Source organism: Canis lupus, chromosome X (assembly GCF_048164855.1).
Source record: "Canis lupus baileyi chromosome X, mCanLup2.hap1, whole genome shotgun sequence".
NCBI classification, from domain to species: domain Eukaryota; kingdom Metazoa; phylum Chordata; class Mammalia; order Carnivora; family Canidae; genus Canis; species Canis lupus.
In genome coordinates this window covers 33,983,086-34,008,563 of record NC_132876.1, presented here as the reverse complement: position 1 = coordinate 34,008,563, position 25,478 = coordinate 33,983,086, and the positions used below count along the sequence as shown (strand labels likewise).

The following is a 25,478-nucleotide window of genomic DNA, read 5'->3' as shown; positions in this document are numbered from 1 at the left end:
CAGAGCTAGACCAGCCACAGCCTTATAATCAACCATCTCCCTGAAATCCAAGGTTAAGTGTCCAAGGGACCAGAGAGACCATCTGCCAGTATGCCTTCCCTTCTAAGCCAAGGAAGATCCTGTCCAGAAGGAAGATTCTATGAGAAGAGAGTCCAAGCAGGTTTTCCCTCTGCGACACCAGAGCATGTTCTTTTTTCCCAGCCCAGACTTAAAGGGGTAGGTAGCCTGAGGTGAAGCCTGCATTTAGATAATTATCCGCAGATAATCCTACATAATCACACTGCCTACTTGTCTACCATCAATCAAATCAAGCCCTCCTTGCTGAAACAACTCCATTCAGGCAGAGTGTAACATTAGCATATGTATAAATATATAATACCACCCAAGTGGCCAACCCCAAACTGAAATCAATAGGATAAAAAAAAAGTGTAAAAAACATGAAGTCTTTGGTGTTTCGATACAAAAAGGCAGATGGTGCTGAGGGATTTCAGGGCAAGATGGGTTATTTACTGCACAGAGCAGTTGCATTCATTGGGAAGGGCTGTGATCATCACAGATGAAGTGGAACACACCTGAGGCTGGGCCGGAGAAACTGGCAACCCCAGGGAATGCACTAGAGAAAGCGGAGAGACCTCCAAGAAAAACAGTGTTTAAGCAAAGAGATAACAGTGGGGTACCTGGCTGGCTCAGTCAGTAGAGCATGCATCTCTGGATGCTCAGAGTTGCGAGTTCGAGCCTCACGTCCCATGGGTGTTAAGGATTACTTAAAAATAAAATCTTTCTTTTAAGGATTTATTATTTATTTTAGAGGTTGAGGAGTGAGTACGTAAGAGTGGGGGACTGGCAGAGGGAGAGAATCTCAAGTGGACTCCCCACGGAGGGTGTAGCAGTATGCAGGGATCCATCTCACCACCCGGGAGATCGTGACCTGAGCCAAAACCAAGAGTCGGCTGCTCAGCTGACTGAGCCACCCAGGCGCCCCCAAAATACAATCTTTAAAAACACAATAAAAAGAATAACATCCCTGGAAGAGAAGCCTACACACACCCCTCCCAACTCTTGGCTTCCTGTTTTAAAGTTAAAGTAGCAGTGAAAACTCATTTGGGGAAGTACTGTGTTTGGAGGACTTCTAAGGAGTTGGGGCTGCTGTTATGCTCCATTTTATTACAGCTTATAACAGCAATATTTTTTAAAACTTACCACGGTATTTACTCGCCTTTAAAACACCCAGGGTCTTCCCCTCCCCCCACCTCAAGTGATTTGGTAATAGTTGTTTGCAATATCCGAAAGATGCAGCTATAATCAGTGAAATTGCTGGAACTCTCTGCTTTGCTGATTCAGCAGATGTGCTTAAGATCTATAAAAATATAATGATCTTCTGTAAATAGTCAGGGCTGGCAGTTCCAAAAGAAATAAAAATAAAGGTATAATCATTAATCATTTTCATATGCATTACTTGGAGGGGGTTGGAAATGAACGGATAAATTACCACAGGCAAAATGCTATGCTGAGAAACTGAATACCTGTTATATTTGAAGGCAATGTTTGCATTACCAGTGTCTTGGGCACCCTCCCTAATAAAAACAGAATGCCAAATGAGGTAGCCCCCAACTGATTCACTGCTGAGACAACTAACAATCCATTATATTTGTGGGGAAAAAAAAAGGATACATTTGCTAAGGATACGAATTTCCTTGGCATCCAAAACTATCCACCAAATCAAAAGAGTTTCTCTTATTTAGCAGCTTTAACCAGCTCTATTAAAAATCCTATCAAAATCTTGATTTTGATTTTACACCATGTCATGGTAAGTGTTTAATGGAAGATTTTTCTCTCCTCTGAATACGTGACCCCAAAAGAGAAGGCCAACTTAAATACACGAGCCCCCATTTCACCAAATGCTACTAAGGAGATCTTCTGTATTTCCTCATGGCGAACGTTACTTTTAATCATTTTTTGAAGATGTATGAATGGAGGAAAAATTCAATTGCCAACACTGACGAATATGAACGCTTGAATAGAGGACTCAACTCTACTTGCATGTTAAGTAGAGAAATCCCATTCTGCACAGGCTTCCTCATGAAAAAGAGAGGGATTTTGTTTTCTATTCCCACAAGCCACACAGGCAGAGAGACCCAGGAGACTGTCCCTAAGTCGCCAGTAACTATGATTTTAAAAGCATAACTGAGGTGGGGCCAGCTGTGGTGTCAGAGCTGTCAGTGCCTAGACATAGTACCCTTCATGATGGCCTTCATCTTTTGGTTCTAAATTAGAGGAGGAGAGTATTTTAGTGTGTACATGAACCACTTGCCAAATTAAAGAGAAAAAAAAAAAAAAGCACTGGAGTTTTTGGCAACAGTGTCAAGAAAATGTCACCTAGCCAAACATCAGAGTAGCTCTAGAAAACAATGTTAATTTGGACCCAAATGTGCTATATTAATTATACAAGGAGAATGTAAATAACCACAATAAAGTATAACATCAGATTTGAGGGTTTTGCACAACTCAAATTAGCTGTCTGGTTTTTTCAGAAAAACAATACCAACACCATGAAAATGAAGTTTTCAAAAGAAGAACATAGGGTTATCCCAGCTTCAATGCAAGTCACACCAATACTGATGACCCCATAAGCCTATGATCCTGTAAGGTAACCAGTGGGCATGATTTCTATCCAAAGCCAGCAGCTGCGGAAACCTTGTCTCGCACCTGAGGAGACAGGGCGCAGGAACTGCAAAATGGCAGAGCAGGGCCTGGAGTGGGCTTTGGGCAATCTGTCACAGCCTTGAGGAAAACAGTTTCCTTCACTTCATCAGGAAAAGTCTTCATGGGATGAAATGGATAAAATTAGGAGAATTCTTGGGGCGGGGGGTGGGATATTAATGTAAATATCGTAGGCTTTTACTCTCTCATCATTCCAAATACCATTTCATCATCATATATACTCGTTGTCTTTGATGAAGAAAAGAGGGATGCTTCCTTTTTAGCAGTGCAGCATATGATTTTTTTAAGCCTATCACCTGCCTAGCGAGGCCGTCACACAAGAAATCAAGAGTCCTTTTGTTACTTCACTGTATCTTCCCCATAACAGGGGACTTAGAATTTTCCATTTTTTTAAAATATTCTATTTAAATTCAACTTGCCAACATATAGCACCCAGTGCTCATCCCACCAAGTGCCCGTCACCCAGTTACCCCATTCCTCTGACCTCCCTACACTCCTGGAATAGAATTTTCCATTTAAATACAGGAAGTTTGCCCCAAACCAAACTTAATTGTGTGTTTTTTAAAATATATATATTTAAGTAACCCCTATACCCAGCGTAGGGCTTGAAGTCACGATCCCAAAGATCAAGAGTCATACACTCTCTGACTGAGCCAGCCAGGGGCCCCATCATTGTGGGTTTTGTTGTTGTTGTTGTTTTTTGTTTTTTGTTTTTGTTTTTTTTTAGACCTCTCCAAATGATCTGCATCTGGTTGCATCACAGGTAAACTTCTACAGTCAGGGCATGTGAGATTAAATAACTATTGTCTGGGTACAAATATATTCCAGGTAATATTAACCCTTTCATACCATTAAATTCATCCTCATCACTTTATCTTCCAAGAGGTGTAACACGGACATTGAATAGAACCATCTACTGCCATGTAGTTGTGAGTACCACATATTATCCCTCCTAAAATGAGGTCTTTGTGAGAAACAACCTGCTCCTCAACTCCCTGTATGTTCTAGACTTTTTTTAAAAAGATATCTATTTGAGAGAGAGAAAACAAGAGCAGGGTGGGGGAGCAGAGGGAGAGAGACAAGCAGACTCCTGACTGAGCACAGAGCCCCATCAGGATCCCAGGACCCTGAGATCATGACCTGAGCCAAAACCAAGAATTGGTTGCCCAACTGAATGAGCCACCCAGGTGCCCCAATACAGACATTTTTAATGAAGTCTACAAAAACAGATATATCTGTTTGCTGGTACAAATGGATATCCACATGCAACAAAACAAAACAAAAAAACTCCTCAGACCCAAGGCCCTTCATGGCACATACAAAACTTCACTTAAAATGAACCAACGATCTGTGTGTAAGAGCCAAAACTACAAGATTCTCAGAAGAAAACATAGGAGTAAACATTCAGGACCTTGAATTTGGCAGGATTCCCTTAGATAGGATACCAATAGCAGAAGCAGTGAAAGTGAAAAATCAACAAATTCTATTTATTCAAAATTAAATATTTTCTGCATCATACAACACCATTAAGGATGAGAAAATTCAACTAAGAGAATGGGAGAAAAATACTTGAAAATCCTGTTGATAAAGGAATTGCACTAGAATAAGCAACTACTATAGATCAATAGCAAAAAGCTAAATATCACAATTACAAAATGGAATAAGTATCTGCACCGACATTTCTTCCCAGAAGATATACAAACAGCCAACAAACACACAAAAAGCTGTTCCTCATCATTAACTGTCAGGGAAATGTCAATCGAAACCACACAGAGATACCACTGCACACCCACCAGAATAACTACAATCTAAAATACAGATGACAATAAATGTTAGTGAGGATATGGAGAAACTGGTACCCTCATGCAATGGCTCATGGAAATGTGAAACGGCATGGCATCTGTAGAGAACAGTTTAGCAGTCTCTCAAAATGTTCAACCTATAGTTACCATACCACCCCGTAAGCTCACTACTAGGTACATAGCCAAACGAAATAAAGACCTATGTCCATGCAAAAGATTTGTACGGCAATGTTCATGGCAGCACTTCCTAGTAGCCGAAAAGTGGCAACTATCCAAATTGTACTAAGTGATGAATGGATAAACAAAGTATATACTGGAATATTGATGAGATGTCCTGAAATTAGATAATCATGGTGGTTACCTAACTACATGAATATACCAAAAGTCATTTAATTGTATATTTTTTATTTTTTAAAAGATTTTAAGTAATCTCTATACCCAACATGGGGCTCGAACTCACAACCCTGAGATAAAGAGTGGCACGTTCCCTCAACCAAGTCAGCCAGGCCCCCCTTGGTTGCATAGTTATTTTTTAATATTTTATTCATTTATTTGACAGAGAGAGAAAACAGAGGGAATGGCAGAGGGAGAAGCAGGTTCCCCTCCAAGCAAGGAGCCCAACGTGGGGCTCAATCCCAGGACCCTGGGATCACAACCTGAGCCAAAGGCAGACGCTTAACTAAGCCACCCAGGCTCCCCCATTGTATACTTTATATGTATCAACTGGGGCAGCTGGGGTGGCTCAGCGGTTTAGTGCCGCCTTTGGCCCAGGCTGTGATCCTGGAGTCCCGGGATCGAGTTCCGCATCGGGCTCCCTGCTTGGAGCCTGCTTCTCCCTCTGCCTGTGCCTGTCTGTCTGTCTGTCTGTCTCTCTCTCTCTGTCTTTCATGAATAAATAAAATCTTAAAAAAATAAACGTATCAACTGTATAGTACGTGAATTATAGATCAGTAAAGCTTATATTACATACACATTTTTGGTCCAAGTCAGAAACATCTGGCTTAGTAGAACTCAAGTTTCTCACATAGAAGGATCTCATAATAAGACAATATAATGTTCATTTGGGCCAAGCGCCATTAATGAATAGATTTAGTCAAGGAGAACAGGGATGGATAGTAAGAGAAAAGTGTGAGAGAAAAGAAAGGAAGAGAGAATTAAAGTCATTGTCTATGTCATTGTCTACCTTCCTACTTTCAACTACCTTCTAAAGGGGGTTATTTCTTCATAACAAATAGGCCTTTTTCAACTGTATGGGAAGTATTCTTTCCCCTGTAGACAGTGATCTCTTAATATCCTATGCACAATGAACTAGAAGGTGGGATGATAAAAAATGGCTCATAAATCGCTGCTGCTGATTGGGTGTGCTGTGATGGTCACCCATGAGAAACCAGAACCTCAAGGTGTCTACCTCTCCATAAGCTTTAGGACCTTCTCAGCTGAGCTCCTTAAGACAGAGGAACATTGTTCACTCTCGGTGGTTTCTTGGGGGCCCACTCAGGCATCCACTGCTGGAAATAAAGAATTAACTAGCTCCAAGGTGGAGGTGGCCAGAAGAAAAGAGGCACTCCCCACTCCCTCAAAACTGTTAAGGAAACACAAGATTATTTTGTTTGCCCATCCGGATAAAGATGAAGGTAGGGGGGATTCCCAGGTAGCTCAGTGGTTTAGCACCTGCCTTCGGCCCAGGCGTGATCCTGGGGTCCTGGGATCGAGTCCCGCGTCAGGCTCCCTGCGTGGAGCCTGTTTCTCCCTCTGCCTCTCTCTCTCTCATGAATAATTAAATAACATTTTTTTCAAAAAAAGATGAAGGTAGGGAAAGGTGAAGAACACAACTATCAACAGACTGGCCTTTATGGATTCCATCAAATGAGCTCTCTTGCCCTCTGGCTTCCTGCTGAGTATGGCCAATAGGAGGGCCCCCCAGGAGACCTGGCTGTCTTCCTGTCAGGCAGTGGGGTAGCAGTGGCAGTGGCCCACTATCACAGGCCACATACCCTGCAATTAGTGCTGCAATTAGTGCTCTTACGGAGTTTCAGCAATGACTCCTTCCCCAAAGCCCTTCAGAATGAAAAGTGGCATCAGCTCCTTGGGGGTGCTTCACCATCCCTTATTTGTTTCCATTAACCCTGCCCACACAGTCTTAGGCATTTAATTCAATTCCCTTTAGTCACTTTCTTTGCATGTACCACCTTCTTCCTGCTGGGACACTGAAGGATGCTGGAGCTTTTCCTTCTGTAGGGCTCAAACAGTCCGGTCATAGTGATCTCTCAATTAAAGGGAGGTGAAAGAGCTCTGTACATAGCCCCCAGTTTTCTTTTCCTTCCATCAATTCCATCATATATGGCACTGTCACAGATTAAACCTCTATGTTGCTTGGAAGAACACAGCCCAGGTCACTTAGGCCCACTTAAGTGGTAGGTTCCTGGACATTTTAAAGAAAGACCAAATGATGCCCTTTTCAAAGTCTCTAGCTAAATGCTCCTGCAGGATGAAAGCCCACCTCAATCTTAAAATGACTGTTCATAAAGCCAAATGCCCACTTCAGCGGTAGCTAATCACTACTATTAGGGAATGATTTCACAATTGCTAGCTAAGGCAGGGACTCTTCGGCTGTCCCTGCCTAAACGTATGAATTTAGCATGCACTTTCTGAACATACAAAATATAGGCCTTTGTGCCACCCATCCCTAAACTCTTGTCTCACAAGCCCACAGTTCATTCCAGGGTCTATTTAGATCTCAGATTTGCAATGTGGGTTTTACAAATTTGTTTACTGTAGGATTTTATGAGTGTACCCTAGCAACATTACTGCAGGCGTAATAGCATTCTATTAGATTTTCACCTGCTTTGTGCCTGTTTATAAAAATCTTCCACAGAAGTTAAAGTAACCATCATTCTTAACAGAATTCAAACCAAGAAATTGCATGATTTGCCATCATGCATTAGAACCTTTTCTCAGCTCTAAAGGCAACATAGTCAGAGCTTCATTTTGCAAATTCATTGACCCTGCACGTATTGCTATAAAAAGAGCAGGAACATGATGTTGGTATTTAGGCCTTTACCACAATACTACAGAAGTTTTATAAGCCTGACACTTCCATTCATCTGGTTTTCTACTCAGCCCTACACTTGCACCATCCCGGTTAGCACCCTACTGCCTTTCTCCTTGCCCATTCCCCTTACTGTATCAGAATAACCCATGTCACCAGGCTTCCACCGAATTTGAAGGACAATTTTAGTGGGCAGGCCCTTCTAGTCCTCTCGAACATTATATGGTACACGGAGCTGGTCTTCATTTTCCTCAAACTTGTCATCTTTTACCTCTCCTCCATCAGCCCCACATGTACCCAAAGAGTTTGCATACTTAGGTATCAGCTACTGCTCACACACAAAAGATGTCCTATACAGACACCTGGGCAGTTGTTGGTTAAGCATCTGCCTTTGGTTCAGATCATGATCTTGGAGTCCTGAGATTGAGCCCCACATGGGACTCCCTGCTCAATGGGGAATCTGTTTCTCCGTCTCTTTCTGCCGCTCCCTCATCACATGCTCTAATAAGATTAAAAGAAAATTTTAAATAAAATTAAAAAGAGGTCCAATAAATCAATAGGTGTCAGAGACACCAAGTGTCACATCTTCCAGGGGGATCATTTCATCATAAAAGAGGACCACACGAGCCACATTAAACTAAAAAGAATTTTTTTAAAGTTTTATTCATTCAAATAATCTCACACTCAAGGTGCAGCTCAAACTCATGACCTGAGATCAAGAGTCACACACCCCTCTGTGTGCCCTGTAAGCCAGGTGCCCCATAAACTAAAAATAATTCTTAATGGTTGAATTTCAAACATCTACACAAGAGACTGATGCAGAAAGGATCTTCAGTGTTTTTGTTAGCATTCTTTGAAACATCTTTATCACAACTGTTCTTAAACACTTCTGTACATACTTTGCAGAATGGGCATAACTTCTCTAAGATTGTATTTATTCATGAGAGACAGAGAGGCAGAGACACAGGCAGGGGGAGAAGCAGGCTCCATGCAGGGAGCCCGATGCAGGACTCGATCCCAGGACCCCAGGACAATACCCTGAGCTAAAGGCAGATGCTCAACCACTGAGCTATCCAGGCATCTGGCAGAGTGGGTATAACTACTATTGACTGGCACAACACTGTTTTCAATGCAGGATGCAGGTAGGATTCTTAGAAACACATTACAAGTTGGGTTTTTCATTGAAAATTTAAGCTGTATAACATATTGATTTGATACACTTATATATTGTAATGTAACTCCCAATATAGCAATAATTCGCACCTCTATCATGTCACATGATTACTGTTCCTTTTTAATGCTCAGAATAATTAAGATCTGGTCTATTAAGTGTGTTGATTAGAACACTGATGTCTATATTCTCTATACTGTGCATTAGATCCAGCATTCTTGAAATCCCACAGCATGTCGGTAGTACATGCTTGGCTTATCGATTAGCTGGCTGTATTCAAGGTAGAAAAGAGGCATGAAGGACTGATTCACCTAATCATTTCCTTATACTTTTTAAATTCAATTGATTTAAAAAAAATAGAAAACATTTTTCCCCATTAGAAAGATTTAAATGACTAGTTCTTGTATCCCATATCATCATTTATGGAAGCCATTGTCTCAAAGTTATCTTATCATAATTCTGTGTTCACTAATATAAAAAAGTAGAAATACTGTATTCAAAAAAATAAATGAAATATTAGTCCAAACCAGGAAACAAAATCGTTATTATAGTCCTTGACAAAAACTACTGGCTTTGATAACAAACAAGATAGATGCCTTTACTATCAACAATTATTCATGCTCAGAGACAAAATAATAGACACAAAGCACAACAGGTCACTTATATAAAAAGCAATAGCATACAACACATTTTGCTACGAACCACAGCTGGTACAAAAGTTTCCCCCAGGAAAGCTCATCTGGCCATGAGGCTGGACCTTTCCCTCAGCCTTTGTTTTTCTTACTCCAGTGGCTGGAGTCCAGGCGAACAGGTTTTATTTGTACTTAAAAATTCTTTAATATTCTTCTTTGGACAAGAGTGGATAAACAAGGAGTTATCATCAAATGCACTTCTTGTTGGCTCAAGAATCGATCAAGGATAGCTAAGATACATATTTTTGACTACCACAGTAAAAGTTTGGAGCAGGCTGTGATAGCACAAAATAAAAGGACAGATATAAATTAAACTTTATCAGTCATAATAAATGTAAATTATCTAAATGTTCTAGGTTGGGATCCCTGGGTGGTGCAGTGGTTTAGCGCTTGCCTTTGGCCCAGGGCGCGATCCTGGAGACCCGGGACTGAGTCCCACGTCGAGCTCCCTGCATGGAGCCTGCTTCTCCCTTTGCCTGTGTCTTTGCCTCTCCCTCTCTCTCTCTCTCTCTCTCTCTCTCTCTCTCTGTGACTATCATGAATAAATAAATAAAATCTTTAAAAAATAAAAAAATAAAAAAATAAATGTTCTAGGTTAAAAGGCAAACATTGTCAGATTGGTAAAATCAGAAATCTTGAGTCTATGCTGTTCACAAGAAATATATGTGAACCACATGAATCTAAAAAGGGTGAAAATAAAAAGATGGAAAAGACATGCCAGACGAATTCTACACAAGATTAAGAGGTTGTTGTTATATTCATATCCAGCAAAATAAACCCCAAGGCAGAAAATATTCAGAGAGATAAAGACCCATTCTGCAGTTTTCTTTGAGAACAGCTGTTCTCAGAGTGAATGCTACTTTGCAGCTTGGCTTACCGTTCCAGGATCTGACTCCAAATGTATCTTTTTTGACCTAAAAAATACTTTTTTTTTTTTGCTTGCCATGGATGAATTTAAGGGGACTTTTACAAGATACTTTTGTCCAGGATTTACTTGTTTTCAAAAGGAAAGTTGGTCTAGTTGCTTAACCTAAGACTCAAAACAGAAAAATCTATATATTGGGTTTCCCCTACAGTTAAGTTTATCTGAAGGACTAGGTTTAGCCTGAAATCATGTCTTTAATACTTTAAGATCATGTTATAACATGTCATTCATATAAAAAATGAGAGGAATTAGTAATAGTCTCTAAAAACTGGCAATCCATGTTAGGTTCCCTCCATCTTCATTTTGACATAGGAGGTCACAGATCTCATCAATCCAAAGGTCTGCAAACCACTTCCTTACAAGATAACCAGCTCTGGAGGCCCAGGCTTAAGTGACAGGATGCTTTTTGGGGTAGGCATGGAAAATAGCAAAGTGAGGTTGTTACAGACAGCTGAGTCCATTCCCCAATAGCATTTAAGAAACTTTTTTTTTGTCCTCTGACCTTAAAGTCAGCATAGGATAAATACATATGTTTCTGATATGTTAACTCACTGCTGCAGACTGGTTCTGCCAAAAGGTGGGGCAGCCAAGCAAATTCTAGCTTTTGTTTATTTGCAAATGAAAGAATACTTTCCTGAATGGAGAACTTAGGTTTTATAAATATTAAGTACGAGACAAACCTCAACTTTTCTAATTTGAAGACAAGTATATTAGATTTTATTTATTGATGTTCTCCTTAAGCTGTGTTATTTTTTATTAATGAAATGGAGCAAACACTCCAACAAGATGACCCAAGATGGGCTTTTCAAACCCTTTATGTGAAACGTATTTCAGATGGCGAATGATATATACCAGAATCCTTTCTGTTGATGAATACTTTAGCTCAATCAAAAAAAAGAACATAATAGAGGATTACAGATGAATTTGAAATCATGTCAAGTATGATGGGATTTTCCACAGTAAACAGACTAATGAAAACTTGATTGAGTCGAGATTCTGATGAAACAAAATAACTTTTATGGCATCACAATTAAGAACAAGCCATTTACTGAGGATCAACTCTGGATGAGTTCCAGGAAGAAATCTTTCAATCAAGTGTTTAAGAAATGAAGGTATTTATTTGGGGGCACACTTAAGGTAATTAGTTAAATGGTATAGACTTGCTTGTAACCTGCATACATTTCTTTTTCACCTTTTTGATATTTTTTGGAGGTAGAAGTAGTAAACTGGACTTTCTCTGTTTCTTGTCCATATGTTTCTTTTTTATTTCTTCCACTGGAACTATTACCATGGTGGTAAAAATAAATACAGGTAGGGGCATCTAGGTAGCTCAGTGAGTTAAGCAGCTGCCTCCAGGTCTGCTTCTCCCTCCCCTGCCCCTCAACCCCACCCCTGTCCCATGCTCATACTGTCTCTATCAAATACATAAAAAATTTTTTAAAAGGTACATTTTTCTTAAACCTTTAATAATTTTTGAGTGGATAAGTAACCTAATTGATGACATCTCATATTGTGCAAATATTATCATTCAAAAAGAATGATAAAGGCTTTCCTTTTTACATTAAAAAAAAAAAGTTAGGCTAGACTCTAGACTCCCTGCTAAGAAAAACAAACGCACCTGTGGTGAGCTTAGCATAATAAGTAGAGAAGTTAAATTGCTCACTATGTGGTATACCTGAAGCCAATGTAACAACTTGGTTGTCAACTTTACCCACCCCCAAAAAAGTTTTTAATTAAAAAAAAAATGCGGGATCCCTGGGTGGCGCAGCGGTTTAGCGCCTGCCTTTGGCCCAGGGCGCGATCCTGGAGATCCGGGATCGAATCCCACATCAGGCTCCCGGTGCATGGAGCCTGCTTCTCTCTCTGCTTGTGTCTCTGCCTCTCTCTCTCTCTCACTGTGTGCCTATCATGAATAAATAAAAATTAAAAAAAAATCATGAAAAAAAGATAACGTATTCTTATAAAAAAAAATAAATAAATAAATTTTTAAAAAATGCTAAAGAGAAGTCAAGCAGGGATGAGGGGTTTTGTCTGTCTGTTTTTTTTTTTTTTAGAAGGAAACCTTTGTACCAACTAAGGCAGATTAGCAGAATGTACTGTACACTGTTGCTTTATTTCTCACCCCCCATATTTTAGCTTTTTTTTCCCCCAAACTTTCAAGGGCTTTAGTAACATCCAAATCAAAATCCCAACATTTCTGTTTTTTGAAACTTGGCAAGCTAATTCTAAAGTTAATAAGAAGTACAAAGGACCAAAAATAGCCAAGACACACACGATGAAAAAGAACAAGCAGAGGAAATTTCCCTACCAGAAATCAAGAGTTACCATCGAGCTATCGTAATTAAGATCTTGGTAAACATGGTAAAGGGACAAGCCAATACATCAATGGAACACAACAAAAAGCCCAGAAACACAATGTGTATACATGGGTAAATGACATAGGACAGTGGAGTTAATGCAGATCCATAAGGTAATGGATGGACTTTAAGTCAGCTCTTTGCCCAACTCAGGGCTTAAACTTAATGATCCCAAGATCAAAAGTGGCCATTTCTATGGAATGAGCCAGCCAGGCAGCCCCCCTCCCTCGGGGATGGATAGACTCTATTTTTTTGTAAGATTTTATTTATTTATTCAGGAGAGACAGAGAGAGATAGAGGCAGAGACACAGGCAGAGGGAGAGGCAGGCTCCATGCAGAGATCCCAATGTGGGACCCGATCCTGGGACTCCAGGATCATGCCCTGGGCTGAAGGCAGTGCTAAACCACTGAGCCACCCAGGAATCCCCAGATAGACTCTTTAAAAACTAGTGCTGATGGACATCCACATACAGAAGAATTAAACTGGCCAGACCATTCTCTTACACCATACACAGAGATAAACTCAAAATGGAGGAAAGATCTAAATGTGAGACAAGACTCCATCAAAATCCTAGAAGAGAACACAGGCATCACCCTTTCTGAACTTGGCCACAGCAACTTCTTGCAAGATACATCTATGAAGGCAAGGGAAATAAAAGCAAAAATGAATTATTGGACTTCATCAAGACCTTCTGCACAGCAAAAGAAACGGTCAACAAAACTAAAAGACAACCTACAGAATGGGAGAAGATATTTGCAAATGACCTATCAGATAAAGGGCTAGTATCCAAGATCTATAAAGAACTTATTAAATTCAACAGCAAAGAAACAAACAATCCAATCATGAAATGGGCAAAAGACATGAAGAGAAATCTCACAGAGGAAGACATAGACATGGCCAACATGCACTTGAGAAAATGCTCTGCATCACTGGCCATCAGGGAAATACAAATCAAAACCACAATGAGATACCACCTCACACCAGTGAGAATGGGGAAAATTAACAAGACAGGAAACAACACGGGATCCCTGGGTGGCGCAGCAGTTTGGCGCCTGCCTTTGGCCCAGGGCGCGATCCTGGAGACTCGGGATCGAATCCCACGTCGGGCTCCCGGTGCATGGAGCCTGCTTCTCCCTCTGCCTGTGTCTCTGCCTCTCTCTCTCTCTGTGAGACTATCATAAATAAATAAAAATTAAAAAAAAAAGACAGGAAACAACAAATGTTGGAGAGGATGTGGAGAAAGGGGAACCCTCCTGCACTGTTGGTGGGAATGTGAACTGGTGCAGCCACTCTGGAAAACTGTGTGGAGGTTCCTCAAAGAGTTAAAAATAGACCTGCCCTACGACCCAGCAATTGCACTGCTGGGGATTTACCCCCAAAGATACAGATGCAGTGAAATGCCGGGACACCTGCACCCCAGTGTTTATAGCAGCAATGTCCACAATAGCCAAACTGTGGAAGGAGCCTCGGTGTCCATCGAAAGATGAATGGATAAAGAAGCTGTGATCTATGCATACAATGGACTATTACTCAGCCATTAGAAAGGATGAATACCCACCATTTGCTTCCATGTGGAGGGACCTGGAGGGTATTATGCTGAGTGAAATAAGTCAATCGGAAAAGGAGAAACATTATATGGTCGCATTCATTTGGAGTATATAAGAAATAGTGAAAAAAATAAAAAAAAAGAAATAGTGAAAGGGATTAAAGGGGAAAGGAGAGAAAATGAGTGAAAATATCAGTGAGGGTGACAAAACATGAGCGACTCCTAACTCTGGGAAATGAACAAGGGGTAGTGGAAGGGGAAGTGGGCAGGCAGTTGGGGTGACTGAGTGACAGGCACTTGATGGGATGAGCACTGGGTGTTATACTATATGTTGGCAAATCGAACTCCAATAAAAAATATACAAAAAATAAAAAAAAATAAAAACTAGTGCTGGAACAAAGCATTATACATTTGGAAAAAATAACCACCTGAATCTTACTCAAACCATACACAAAAAAGTAAGTTCCCAGTGGATTAAACATTAAAAATCAAAAAAATAAAATCAGAGTAATTATTACACAAAAAAAGGAGACTATTTTTATGATATCCCAGTAAGGAAAGGCTTCTTAAAATCCAAAGTACAAGTCATACAGGAAAAGACTGAAATATTTGCCTACACTTAAGAACTTCCATTCACAGAGATACAATAAAGCAAATAAATGAAAGGTATCTACAACATATAACACTACATGTGTATAAACATCTAAAAAGGAGTATGAAACCAACCACCTACCACATGGAAAAAAAATCCTACAACAAAGGATGTAACAGACTTTTAGGAAGAAGGGAAAAACTTAATGAAAACCTCAATAGTAAATCAGCATCACACAAAATTAAAATTCTAATTATATGCCCACAAATAGTCACCAAATTGGCAAAAAAAAAAATTAAGCCCAACACAATACTAACTACTGAGTATGTGATGCTTTGGTATTTCTTAGATACTTGAGAGAATTCTAGAAGCCTTAGAAAACAGATTGGCATTACTCCATGAAGTTGAACATCCACATGTTCTTTATTTTTTTTTCCACATGTTCTTTAACCCAGCAATACCACTCTTAGGTAAATACCCAAGAGAAAGCCGCACACACATGTACTAAAAGACAAGAAAAATAAAGTTTGTAATGGTATTTGCTTGTAATATAAAAACAGCTGGAAAAAATCAAATATCTATAAAAAATAGACCACCTAAAAGAATTGTTGTATTACACAGAAATAAACTACAGCAACATGCATTAACATGGATAAAACTCACCAACATAACATTGAGGCAAAGAATATATGGAATAGGATTCTATTTATACAAAGCTTTAAAAACAGCGAAACAATACACATATTTAGGAATACATCCCCCATTACTATAACGATAAAGAAAAGCAAAGAATGATTATTACATGTCCTCCACAGGCCTTTCCCTGGGACAGGAGGAAGCAAGGAGGTGCTTTTGAGATGGGACCCATCAGGAGAGTTTTAAGGTAGTAGAAATATTCTATTTGTTTATCTAGGGTAATTTTTTCCCTTAAACTATACTTAACATATTTTATGATATACGCATAAAACTGTTTCAAAGTGAAGACATATACACATAAAACTGTTTCAAAGTGAAGACATAATATACTTGATCTACATTATATCAATATGGATAAATCTCACCCTGCCCCCGCCCCCCCCCCGGAAAAAAAAAAAACGAAAAAGCCTCACTTCATATTGATCTCTTTTCTTCCACATTTTGTGAAGACCAGTAAAGGCTTAATCACAGACAGCATCAATCCACCTTTTGGGAATTGTGGGTTTCTACTTCCTGCCCTTAGAAATCTTAATGTCAAGCTATGCACATGAAAAGAATTAGAGCTGAATGTTTCACAAAGGGGCTCTTCCAGGGAGGCACTCAGATCAGGTCCTTATGATCAAGTCTGCCTTCCTTTGGAAGCAGAACTTCAGGCCAGGCAAAAAGAAGGGTCAAGTTAATTCCGGTCAGGGGCACTAGCTCCTCCCAAGACCCTAACTTGACAAAGGAAAGCCTGAGTTATGTCCATAAAACTCCAAAAGCACTGCCAATACAACTCCCTGGCTGAACTCCTTGTGTTGCATCCAAACACCTCACCTCTTTGCACTTCTTCTGTTTCCCTAGTAACAACCAACCTTGGCTTCCCAACTCCTTGGCTGGCTGTTCATCATCTGTCTGTTCCAGTTTATAATTCAAAGCATTTCACATTGGGCTGCCGGCTCCAGGAAAGAATTTGGACATGACTGCTGCTCATGATCCTGCTTTGGCCATGAATCCAACTCCCTCTTTCTCTGTCTTGGCCATTTTTATCCACACCTGCTAGCATCAGCTGGTCTTTGCCTTGCTTCTTGCCAGCATCCTGCCAACCCAATTCCCAGGCCTAAGTCCATGACCTTCTGCCATTACTTCCTCCTCAAATCCATCTTAAGTTTCTTTTTCTTCTGGGCTCTGGTGCAGGCAGCAACCACAGGAACTCCCTATACCACCACTAATGGGACCCATCTGAAGACTGCCTCCTTGCCATACCCTAAATGACATTATGAGCACGATTTCTAAGGAGTTACAAATGCCCCTTTGTCCAGGAGCACAAGATGGATCCATGCTATGCTATTCTAACCAGTGCTGGACAAAGTGGGGCTGGCTAAGGCCAAAAGACCAGAGAGACCCGCAGGGCACATATTTGGAAAAAAGTCCTCATATGTGGACCTTCTCATGAAGGTACTAATCTATGGGCCAAGAGGATGCTCTGGGAGGAAGGAAAACTACACAATATTATGGCAGGCACCAAGATTCAACATGGGCAGCAGAACACCTAAATAGTAGAAGTTTATTCCAATCTCTTATATATTCAAAACCTTTAATTGACTGTCACCTCAATAAAGTCCCAGCCCCACTGAATTATCATACTCTACTAGGTGCTCCAATAGAGAACATCCTCTACTCATTCTAATAATATAGGATTATTATAGATCATCTGAATTACAATGACCTGTTCACTTATGGTTTCCCTTGATAGGAAGATAAGCTCCATCAGGACTGGGCAGCAATTAGCACAGTGTCTAACCCATGGGGAATATAATTATAAAAACAATAAACTGTTTTTTATTTTTATTTATTTATGATAGTCACACAAACACACACACACACAGAGAGAGAGAGAGAGAGAGAGAGTCAGAGACACAGGCAGAGGGAGAAGCAGGCTCCATGCACCGGGAGCCTGATGCGGGATTTGATCCCGGGTCTCCAGGATCGCGCCCTGGGCCAAAGGCAGGCGCCAAACCACTGCGCCACCCAGGGATCCCAAACTGTTTTGAATGAATGAATGAATGACTCATTTAAGACTGGAATGGGGGGATGCCTGGGTGGCTCAGTGGTTGAGTATCTGCCTTCAGCTCAGGGCATGATCCCAGAGTTCTGGGATCGAGTCCCACATCGGGCTCCTTGCAAGGAGCCTGCTTCTCCCTCTGCCTAGGTCTCTCTCTGTGTGTCTCTCATGAATAAATAAATAAAATCTTTTAAAAATAATAAAAGACCGAAATGGGATGTTGGTCAGGAAAGCAAAGAATCTCAATTGTAGTGCCAGTGGAGGAAACAGGACACAACCCCAAATACAAATCAAGGAGGGTTTGGTCATGAGCATTATCTTCAGTACAAAGGCAGACAAGGGTTGGCACCCAGATTGATGATGCTGAGTCTCCAAAAGCTGCTCCTCTAACTTTGCCCAAAAGAATAAAAAACCAATGGTGGTTTCAAATCCTAGGGTAGGGCTGAGTCTTTAAATGAGGCTCTAACCCTCAGCCACAAGAGCAGGGGTCCAAGGTGGCCAGTAGGTCTTTGCAGCTATTAAAGTATTCCAGGGTTACTGACACAAACCCAAGACCCCAGGGCTGCTCAGGAAAATAAGCTCATTACACACTAAGTAGAATCACAAAAACTCCAAATCCTTCTGAAAAGCATGCACAGAATAATTTATGAAGTCATTAACTGACTACATCTTCACTCTACTTCTGGCTTTCTCAGGACTCCTAGGGAAACGAAGCATGGATACCAAGATTTCTTCTCTTCAAGGCAAGGCAGCTTCACCCCTCTTCACTGTGCACCTTCCCAAGACAGTTTAGAGAAAACCCTTGCAACCTACAGTGCCCCAGCCCAGCCTCAAAAATTAAGGATACTTAGAAATATTTACAATTTTTCTTTAAATGCTCTCCACAGGGAACTGGGTTAAGAATCACTGTGCCTTATACTCCCTGTGTATTAGGAATCCACTGTCACTTCCTGCTAAGACACTTTGGATTTCTCTTTGGTCTTAGGGAAGAGCAGTCTTCCCACTAGGAATCCAGGAAATGTGCATAGTGGGGAACAACTCAGGAAATGCATGCAGCTAGGAGAACAGACAAGGCTCCAAAGTCAACTGGTGAGATTAACTGTTCTTTGCTAAATAACTGAAAAAGTAAAACACACTAAATTTGATTTAAAAGGAGTATCTGCATGTTCATAGGCTATCTTTGGAAAGAGCCAACCATACTGTTAACAGTGGTTGCTTCTGAGGACAGACTTAAGGAGGCTGGGGCAGTGTGGGGGTGGGGGGCAAGAATTCAAAGAATTAATTTTCATTGTAGACCCATTTGTACTTTTTGAGATCTGTCATTTGTTCGTCATACTTTCAAAGTTAGGCAAATTTCAGGTTCAACAAATTAATAGAAGCATCCTTCTCAAGGCTTGGCTCCACTTTGCAGTCAAGCTCAGCCTTCCTTGGGCAACTCCCATAGCATGCTAGCACAAAGGGATCTCTTGGAGTTTCATGTGTGAGTGGTTACTTTAAAGGAGGGCCTACTGCCAAGCAGAGAGCTCTAGGTGATCACTACAGAGGCAGTGGGGGCTATACCAAAGCTGGAGCAGATGGCAAAACAGCTGCTGCTTGTAGGCCAAGTGGTATGGATCAGACTTGATCCTTTCAACTGGCTCATGCCAATACCAGTGTTCCATCAGTGTGCTCCTCTTAGTTAACCTAGTTTGGTTAACTGGAAAGTACATTCACCAGACTTCTCCTGAATTCATGAAAACAGCAGAGATCTTTGGAAAGCTCACTGTAGAGGATAGTACAAATATTCCGATGCTAAAACCACAAGGCTCACAGATTCAGGAGGACAGGGCCCACAGTGGTCTCACCACTTCTCCAGTGTCTCACACAGTGCCTGGAAGCAGGCATTCAATGAACAACTGTTAAAAGAATGGATGTAGGATAGGTAAAAAGTTCACCCCCTTTCTATTTGTCGGAAAAGTTAATTAACTTGTCTAAAGTCATGTAGCTTAATAAAGGCAGATCTCAGACTACAACAAGGTCTCCTGATTCCTCATCCACTGATCTTTTCGTTATACAAAGCTACAGATAGATGAGCCCCAAGACAATAAGGGCTTAAACAATTGATCAGCAATTTCAACCAGTGTAACCTAAAAAATGGATTTTGAAATAATTCAGAAAAAAAGGGGATCCAAACATATAATTTCACTTAAATCTGTGTATAAACATTGGACAAAATTGCTATGAAGGTCTCTTCTAAATATACTATGAGCACAAGTACTTTCAGCTAATAGCCTTCCTATTATTAAATTTTGATTTGCATTTTCCTGACGACTAGCATTTTTGAACTCATTTTCATATACATGTTGACCATTTGTAGGTCTTTTTTGGGGAAAAAAATTCCCTAAGTCCTTTGCCCTTGTTTCCAATCAAGGTATTTGGGTTTTGGGGCACCTGGCTAGCTCAGTCGGTAAAGCACGTAACTCTCAATCTCAAGGTTGTGAGTTCAAGCGCCAGATTGGGCATACAAATTACTTAAATGGAAAAGAAAAAAAAAAAAACCACCCTAAGGGCAAACATTCCCTACTGTCTTAAAGACAAAGTTATCTGGGCTTTTTTGGTTCTTAGGATGTAGGAATTCTTTACATATTTTAGATATTAACCCTTTATCAGATGTATTGGTTGCAAATATTTTCTCCCATTTCATTTAGCTGTGGAGAAGTTCTTTAGTTTGACCAATAACCACTTGTTATTTTTTTGCTTTTGTTACCTGAGTGCCATATCCCAAAAATCTTTGCCAAAGCCAAAATCAAAGAGTTTTTCCAGAGTTTTCTTCTAGGATTTTTGTGGTTTCAGATATAATGTTTCCATCTTTAATCATTTGCAAGTTGACTCTTGTGTATGGTGTAAGGTAGGAGTCCAATTTCATTTATTTGCATGGATTACCAGTTTTCCCAAGACCATTAACTGAAGAAACCATTCTTTCCCCATTGTGTATTCTTGGTACCCTTATCAAAACTTAGTTCATCATATATGCTTGGGTTTCTTTCTCAGTGTCTTCTGTTCCAACGGACTAGGTTTCTGCTTTTATGCTGGCACCACACCGTTTTTGATTACTATAGCTTGGTAGTAGTGTTTGAAATTAGGGTATGTGAGGCCTTCCAGCTTTGCTCCTCTTTCTTAAGATTGCTTTGGTTATTTCGGATCTTTTTTGGTTCCACACACATTTTAGAGTTGTTTTTTCTATTTCTATGAAAGATGTCATGGTTGTTGAGAAAAGAAAACCCTTATACACTGTTGGTAGAAATGTAAATTGGTACAGCCATTATGGTATGGAGGTTTTGCAAAAATTTAAAATAATAATTGTTGGATAAGATAGTAGTTCTAGGACAGCCTCGGTGGCTCAGTGGTTTAGTGCTGCCTTCAGCCCCGGGGTGGGATCCTGGAGACCCGGGATTGAGTCCCATGTAGGGCTCCCTGCATGGAGCCTGCTTCTCCCTCTGCCTGTGTCTCTGCCTCTCTATCTGTGTCTCTCATGAATAAATAAATAAAATCTTAAAAAAAAAAAAAAGATAGTAGTTCTAGTGGGTATATACCCAAAGGAAAGGAAATCATACCTTGGGGAGAGAACTACTCCCCCACATTCATTATAGCACACTATTCACAATAGCCAAGATGTGGAAACTATCAAAGTGTCCATTAATGGATGAATGGATTTAAAAACTGCGTGTATTGTGTATGTAACAAAATGGAATGTTACTCAGCCTTAAAAAATGGAGATCCTATCTTTTGCAACAACATAGATGAAACTGGACGGCATTATGTTAAGTGAAATGAACCAGACACAGAAGAAACATAACTTTGTGATCTCATTTATATATGGTATCTAAGAGTCAGACACATTAGAAGCAGAGAGTAGAACAGCAGTTACCAGGGATGGGGAAGTGAAAAAAATGGGGAGATGTTAAATCGAAGGGTACAAGTTATATAAAATGAATAAATGTAGGGATCTAATGTTCAAGCATGAGGACTATAGCTAATACGACTGTATTAAACACTAGAAATTTGTTCAGACTGCAGATTTCAGGTACTCTTACCACGGACAAATAAGTGTCAACTAGGTGAGGGAATAGGTTAATTAGCTTAGCTGAAGTAATCATTTCACTATGTATTTGTTTTTTTTTGTTTTTTTTTTTTGTTTGTTTGTTTTTTCACTATGTATTTGTATATCAAATCTTGTTGTATACCTTTTAATACATACAATTTCTACTTAAAAAGTAAAATAAACTAGTAAGAATAAACATATACCAACCCTAATTATTATAATATGAAATCACCTTATGGGTGCCAGGGTGGTTCAGTCAGTTGAGTGTCTGACTCTTGCTTTCAGCTCAGGTCATGAGCTTACGGGTGTTAGGATGGAGCCTGAGTAGAGCTCCACGTTCAGTGCAGAGCCTGCTCGAGGATTCTCTATCCCTCTGCCCCCACCCCCACCCCCACTTTCTTGCTCTAAAAGAAATCTTTTTTAAAAATTGTCTTAATAAAAATCTTTTGTTGTAAGGGGCATCTGACTGACTCAGTGAATAGAGCATGTGACCCTTGGTCTTGGGGGTTGTGAGTTCAAGCTCCACTTTGGGCATAGAGATTGCTTAAAAATAAAATCTTGAAAAAATCTTTTGTCATAAAGAAGTGCTTTTAGCTTGGTATAAATAAGAACTATTAATTTATTTTATTGTGAACATAGAATAGAAAATAGGTTTATAGCTTCCAATATAAAGCAGCATTCCTAAAAAAGAGAAGCCCAGTCCCTTGGGCCTTCAAAATTAGTCCCCATAGACCAGGCCCTAGATCAAGGAAGAGCGATCAACAAAGTTGTGCCCTCCTTCTAGTAGCATGGCCCAGCCCATTGCTCCCTCCCTCTACAGCCAGAACCAAAATGTTCCTAATACTGGCTACCCTCATACTGGTTTTCTGAACCCTTTCCAAACTACAGCCTGTCATCAGCTGGCTGATAAAATTATCCATTCTTTCTTATGATAAATTCATGTTCAAATTAAAAAAACAACACATGATTAACTTAGTAGTTGGAATCCTGTCACAATGTATATATACATATATCAAATCATCATGTTCTACACTTTATATTAGATTTGTTGATTAGGACTCAAAGCAGGAAAAAATAGGATTTTAAAATGGAGAAACATCAAAAAAAGCTAGGCTAGAATTTTGGCCTCTAAGGTAACTCACAAAAAAATAAAATTAAAATCACCTACACCCAATTCTCTGAAATTGATCTTACGAAATAATTGGTTTATCAAAGCCCGTTAGTTGCCATCAAGTTTCAGAACAACCCATCTTTCTGCCCTCCCCACCTGCCCCCCACCCAGAGCATGCATGGTATGTATGTGTGTGTGAGCTGCACGGCAGGGGTGGGAGGGGGGAAGCAGTTAGATACCAAGGTCACCAAATACTAAGTTTTGCCTGCTCCACATCCAAGGGCAGAAAAGGATGCCCAAGTCTCTGCCACGGAACACAGCCTCCCCTGCCAACCCTCATTCATCACCCACCTCCAGCTGCATGAAAACAACATTCACAAAACTCAGTAAACCTAAAATTTCAGAAAAAGCATCCAAAATGATTAAGTCCATGTGTCAATATTTATAGTGGTCACCAATTCCTGTTCTCCTTTTGGTAAAAGGGACCTAGGCTGCCTGCAGTTAGGTAGATATAGGAGACTAGTTCTAGCTAATCAAACACAGAAGTAAAGGATACGTGTCACTTCCTACCTGAAACAGTCAAAAGCCTAGTGTGACTCTCCAGTTGCTGCTCTTACAATGGCACATGTTCCAAATAGTCTCCACCATCTTGTAGCTGCACCATCAGCCTGGGTTCATCCTCCAGCAGCTTGGGTCCCCAGGTATCTGAGCCTTTTCAGAAACCCCACAAGCTGCACTAATACCAACCATATGTGAGAAATAGACCTTTACTGTGTTAGGACACAGATTTTTGAGGTAGTTACTATAGCATAGCTGAGCCTTTTGGCTAATACATATCCCATGGAGCACAAGTTATTTTTTTTAACGTTAAATCGTTCATTGAAACAGGTCTGTGCTGAATCAATAATCAATTTGGGGGTGCCCAGATGGCTCAGTCAGTAGAGCACGTGACTCTTGATATCGTTGTGAGTCTGAGCCCCATGTTGCATGGAGAGATTATTTTTAAAAAATTAAAAATTAGATCTTTTTAAAAAATAAACAATTTCTGAGGAAATAGAGGTACACTACTATCTTGAAGGGACAGAATCTCCCTATTGTTTCTTTTTTTAAAGATTTTATTTATTTATTCACGAGAGACAGAGAGAGAGAGAGAGGCAGAGGGAGAAGCAGGCTCCATGCAGGGAGCCCGATGTGGGACTTGATCCCGGTCTCCAGAATCATGCCCTGGGCCCAAGGCAGCACTAAACCACTGAGCCACTCAGGGATCCCCCCCTCCTATTGCTTCTACTTCACTCCTCTCCTTCACCCCATATTGGCTGCAAGACGGCTCAGCAAAGGCCTGCAAAACTTCAAAAAAATAGTCAATTGGTGACTTGGCCAATCAACCATTCAGCAAGATAGTTTTCAGTAAATAGACTTTGAGTGAATGGACTTCCAGTAATTTGCTTGGTTTATGGAATATCAGACTCCTGCTGAAGCCTGGTAAAGGACATTTTCTGCAAGGGGAAATCCTCAAAGCATGCCCCGGAGAAACCCCTTCTCCATCTATCTAAGGTCCCTCTTGGCTCTTAGCACTCCGAGTTTCTTACTTTCTGAACACAGCATTTTACCTTTGTTCAGTAAATTTGGCAACTTTAAGAGGTCCTAAAAGTCTGTCAGTGAGCTAAAAGAGAGTCCAGAAGCTGAAGTTCTTAACTCCTCTATCCTTCCCAATCATCAAGTTTAAGACGAATGACTCATTAGTCTCTTGACAAATACATGCCTACTGTGCCAGTAGGACTCCAAGAGAAGGACTTGATTTTACAGAGGATTAGCACGTGGCACCCAGTGATAGGCTTAGTGAAAAGACTTTTATTAGACTTTAATGCCTAGTGGAAAGACCACTGTTTGGGCTTTTCCTTTTCTGATCCCATTATTTTTCTCTTAGATCTTTAAAAATGAAAGCTCTTTGAATTATCCAGAGGCAAGAGGTGATGGCTCGAACACAAAATAAATGTGTTTTCTTAGTAGAACCTGAAGAACTTTTCCTTCACAAAAATGAGACAGAGCTCCAGCCTCTAAGGTGACACCCCATGGTGTACACAGTACTCTGGCTTGCCAGTTCTAAAACAACAAGATCTAAACAGTTCCTCCTTGGTAAAGTGGACAGATACCATGGTCATCATTTGCACAGCCACCTTTGTACCTGGGACACTGGTAGTCTCCTCTCAATTAAGGCTTAGGGACTAGGGAGGTAATAGAAGGGTAGGAGAACCTCAGAGCCTGGGTGATAAGAGAGGTAAAATGTGAAGTTTGGGGAATATTAGGTCCCTGTATCCTATATTATCATATTACTTTATGTTTCTTTGTAGCATCTTTATATCCTCCTTCGGTGCCAAATAAAGTGCCTGGCAAACTGTAAGCCCTCAAATATTTGTTGAATGAATCAGTGGATGATTGATTGAATGGATGGATGGATGATCAATTCTTGGCTCCAGCTCTCCAGGATTATGTCCAAACTAAGAGAAGCAGATGCAGGTGAAGAGGAACTTTCAGGTAACAAATTCTGTGGGTGCTATGTTGTGTGTGCATGCATGTATGTATGGGGCAGGGGAGAAGAAGGAACCATTGACCTTTAGTTCTCGAAGTATTTGTAGTCTTAGTCCTCCTACCTGAAATATGGGTCCCCTAAAACCATTAAGAGAATGGAA

General features: G+C 40.4%; 1 pseudogene; it reads right to left on the bottom strand.

Moving 5' to 3' along the window:
- The window catches only part of LOC140628439 (large ribosomal subunit protein uL11 pseudogene), a 144,679-nt pseudogene that overhangs the window by 62,867 nt on the left and 56,334 nt on the right, over positions 1–25,478 (bottom strand).